Source organism: Lutra lutra, chromosome 15 (assembly GCF_902655055.1).
Source record: "Lutra lutra chromosome 15, mLutLut1.2, whole genome shotgun sequence".
Lineage (NCBI taxonomy): Eukaryota > Metazoa > Chordata > Mammalia > Carnivora > Mustelidae > Lutra > Lutra lutra.
In genome coordinates, this window is record NC_062292.1 from 52,661,150 (window position 1) to 52,666,050 (window position 4,901).

The 4,901-nt window shown below is 35.3% G+C and overlaps 1 pseudogene; it reads right to left on the reverse strand.

Moving 5' to 3' along the window:
- Positions 1-3,240: 3,240 nt before the first annotated feature.
- On the reverse strand, positions 3,241-4,120 carry LOC125086293 (translin-associated protein X-like; annotated as a pseudogene).
- Between the last annotated feature and the right edge of the window lie 781 nt (positions 4,121-4,901).

Genomic DNA, 4,901 nt, shown 5'->3' on the forward strand with positions numbered 1-4,901 from the left:
TGCAATATTTCCCCAAATTGTAAGTTCTACTTCTTTTTTTTTTTTAATTCCATCTTTAGATTTGGGAGGGGCAAGATGGTGGAGAAGTAGGAGACCCTATTTCAACCAGTCCCCTAAAGGAAGCTAAATATCTACTTAGCCTGAACATCCAGGAAATCAGCCTGAGATGTAAAATCTTACACTTCTGGATCTCTACCGGGGCAGAAGACATCAGTGGAGAGGTAAAGTGGAGTGGGAATGCTCAGACTGATATCAGAGGGTAACAATTCCATCTTTATGTCATTTCTCTCTTCTCATGGTTTACTATAAGCATCCAGAAGGAAACAAGCTAAGTTTCAACACTTTGCTTAAAAACAGCTTCAGGGGCACCTGGGTGGCTCAGAGGGTTAAAGCCTCTGCCTTCGGCTCAGGTCATGATCCCAGGGTCCTGGGATTGAGCCCCACATTGGGCTCTCTGTTCAGCAGCGAACCTGCTTCCCTCCTCTCTCTCTCTGCATGTCTCTCTGCCTACTTGTGATCTCTGTCAAATAAATAAAATCTTAAAAAAAATGCCTTAAAAAATAGCTTCAGATAAATATCTTACTCAAAAGTTCTACCTTCCACAAAACAATAGAACACAAACGCAATTAAATTCTCTGCCACTTTATAACAAGGTTTGCCTTGCCTTCAGTTTCCATTTATGAGACTGCACTGGATGGCCTCTACTGCTCTTATTTGTACCAACATTCTCTTCAGGATTACATAAATATTCTCCAAGTCTGAGGATTTCTCTATAGCTCTTTTCTTTCTGCACTGTCACCAAAACTGCCTTTAAAAGTGTAGGTCTATGGCAATCTAGGCTTTTTCTAACATCATTTCAAAATTCTTCCAGGTTCTACCTATTCTCTAGGTCCAAAGCTGCTTTTAGATTTTTAGTTATTGATTACAGAAGCATTCTACTTCTTAGAACCAACTTCCATTTTAGTCCATTTCAGTTTCTGTTACAAAATTCTATAGACTGGATGGATTAAACAACATTTATATGTTATACTTCTGGAGACTGGAAGTCAAAAATCAAGTTGCCCATAGATTCAGTGTATGATGAAGGCCACATCCCGGTTCATAAATGGCTGTATTCTTGCTGTATCCTCACATGGCAGAAGAAGCAAGTGAGCTCTGTGGAAGCTCTTTTATAAGAACAATAATCTCATTCATGAGGTCTCCATCCTTGTGATTTCCTGAAAGTCCCACCTCCAAATACCATCACACAGGGAATCAATTTTCAGCATATGAATCTAGGGCAACACAAACATTTGGTTTATAACAAAGACCAATATTCTTTAGTTAATAACTTGCTTTGGTTAAGAAAAACTCCCTTTAAGGGCCATCTGGGTGGCTCAGTTGATTACATGCCAGAATCTTGATTTCAGCTCTGGTCATGATCTTAGGGCTGTGAGTTTGAGCCCCACTTTGGGCTCCGCACTGGGGTAGTGCCTGCTTAAGATTCCTTAAGGTTCTCTCTCTCTCCTTTTCCCTCTGCCCCTCCCTATACTCTCTCTTTAAAAAAAAAAAAAAGAAAGAAAGAGAGAGAAAGAAAAAGAAAAAGTGCCTTTAACATCTATACAGTAAGGTCAAATGTAATCCATGATTAACCAAGAGATTTTCAGAAGAATATAAATCACTTAAAACTATCACAAACTAGTTTGTATTGCAAACTACTGTCTCTGCAAGGAAGTTGTATATTTGTTAGAAAGTTATCACAATCTCATAGGTTTTCTTTTTTTTAATAATCCATCAATTCATGCATTGGCTTATTAATTTACTTTTTCTATCTTTTAATATTTTATTTAAAGACTTCAGTTTTAAACATCCGTAAGACATTCATCAATCCATGTATTATTTTACTTTTAACATTAAATTTAACTGCAAATGGCAGAAGAAACAAAATTATGTAATGAGACTATATTTTAGCACTATGTCTTCAAATATGGAAACAGAAAAAACTACTACCACCAAAATAAACCAACCAACTTAATTTATTAGGCATGTCTACATTTTAGCTTCCATTACATGATTTTTTTGGGGGGGGGATTTCCTTTCAAAGAATCAAGTCCTTGCAAACAGAACAGCTAATATTTCCAAAAATAAAACCCAATATCTATATTCTCAAAACTCACAAAGCTAAATGGAAATGTCTGGTTGTCAGCCAATAGTGTCATGCTCAAGTCAGCATCACATCACAGGGAATAATCTATAACTAATTTCAATAAGCAAATTCCAATTCTAAACATTATTAGAGACTACCATTGTTATTCCCAACTGTGTTGGGACTTGTCATATTGGTGAATTGTATAGGCTAAATTTTCTTTGGCAACTTTTTATACTATCAAATAACAAAACTGGACAACTATAAGATTTGAATTAACTTAATACTTCAAAAATTTCAAACTTCATTATAATTATTTAGATGTAAATTTCTTATAGATGCATCTTATAAGAAACATGCCTACTGTAATATAATGACAACAAAAGAACTACTAATAATCCTTACTAAAAACTTTTCAGATATATGTACAATTGAACTCAAACACCAGTGAAAATATTATAATGTTAGCTCCAATTCACTGTCAGACTTTCTGTGATAAAGGATAAAAACTAAAATCTGGGTATCCAAAAATTTTTCTGGAAGGCAATTTCAAATGGATTCAAAATGGTCTAAACAATGACCAGTATATAAAATGAATTCTCACTATATACCTCATAATACTGATAACTTAATAATTCTTAATCCTTGTTCTAAGGAATAAACCTATTTGGGAAAATATCATGAAGAAATTTAAACATGAAAGTCAAGTCCAGTTATATAACTAAGAAATATTTGCTATATATAAGAAAATCACCAATTTAAATTATAAATGGCTTCCATTAAATATTACTACTCCAAAATTCACACAATGTAAATTAAAATAGGTATGACAGAAAGTACAATCTAAAGCATGTTCACATTTCAAAGATAAGTGATAGAAGTTTACTCCAGCAAAAATTCAAATAGGCATATATGTAAACATTTTTATGTAAACTTTGATGAGTAAGATACAAGAAATAACTAATTTCAATAATTTTATGCACAGCTTTTATACATCTTAAAACAAGTACAACTGAAAACATTTCTATGTAAAAGCCATAATAAAGTCCAACCAAATACTAAATAACAGTCTTACAAACTGGTCTCCCAAGAGTATAACAACTGAGTATGGTCTTCTAAGAAATGTCTTCTTGGTCAATTATTTCTGTTTTAACTGAAAAGACATCTGCCAGCTTATGTTTTGGAATTTCTGAACCTCTGACTTTATGGCATAACAAGCATTCTCCACTTTGGCCAAACTTTATTTTAAGGAAAAAAACTCCTTAGAAACCTCATAAGGTCCAGTACTGCCAGTGAATGAAAACTCATCATAAACCTGACATAAAAACTGGCTCACTTCAAAGGGGGTGCCAATGTCCCCATCCCCCACACTGTTTATATACATCCACATCAACTCTCCAGTTAAAATAGCCATTCCCAAAAGGTAATCAAAAGGTGTGATTTTCAGTCTCCAAGTTCCAAACTGCTTCTTCTGTGTATCAGAAGGGTGTGTGTGTGTGTGTGTGTGTGTGTGTGTGTGTGTGTGTGTCTTATTTTCTTTTTATATTCTCCTGTTGTAAATATCAATTATTTAATTTCATCCATACTGATAAGTGATCATGTTTTGATGAAGTGTTGAAAAGAGACAGCCTCCACATATTCCTTCATTTCTGTATTAATGGCTCTATGGATGTATGGCCTCTGCTGAGAGTTCCTGGGCTACTTGTAACATCTTTTGTCTAATACTCTCCAATTTAATTTCTGATTCAGTCACTATATCTTCTGGATCAGGAACTTGAAATCCCATGGAGGAGAAAAATTGTCCTTTCACTTTCAGCAGCTATATCCTAAGTCTCTCATATTTGTTATGTTTTGCATCAAGTTTCTGCTGAAATGATCAGAAGGCCAACATCACAGGTGAAGATGAATTAACATCCTTCCCTTCTCTTCTCTAGTTATATGGGGAATGGTTGTGCTTCCTTTATCTGAACCTCCTGATCCTTATTTGCTGTTCATGTTGTCATGACCTACAATGAGATGAGTGGAGGCTGAGGGCCTTTGGAGCCAGCGGAATGCCTAAGGTGCTAGCTGGAGAGAATGTCCAGTAGTCCTTTGCAGCTGGCCAAAGTCAACACACTCAATTTAATAATTTACTTGTTTAAATAACAAACACACACACATATACTTGGCATAACTTCTAATGGTATAGCACATTCTTATGACAAATTTTGAAAATCAATAATAATAGCTTTAGGAACTGTGGTGAATCTTGGTGTTTGGTTTTATATTTAAAGGCTAAAGGCTCTTGGTGTTTGGTTTTGTGTTTATTTGACTAGGATTTATGCTGTGTTTAATATCTGCTTTAGCTGCAGATGTCAGAGACTAAAATTTTTTCTGCAAGAGCTTTTGTGTTTTCTTTTGTCTTGAATTTCATTGCGACTCTTTTTGAATAGGGTCTGAGGCTTGCAGTTCTTTTCAGCTTTAATTCCCAGTTATCATATATAAACCCATTGATGTGGCAGTAAATGTGGGGGACGGGGAAATGTTCTCTAGCAGTAAGATCAAGTTAGGTGTCAGACTTTTAGTAAGCCTGTGTCCCTGAGCTGTGATCTTCACAAGTGCTTCTCAGTCTTTTTCTTTTTTTCTTTCTTTCTTTCCTTTTTTTTTTTTTTCCCCTTAGGTGAGACAGGAAGGCTAGGGGGCTGGGTGGGCTAGAGATGGGCATCTCTCTTCCTTCACTTTGGTAAAAGAGTTTCCGTTATGGGCAAGCCTTTGTTAAAGAGAATAGAATTCTCTG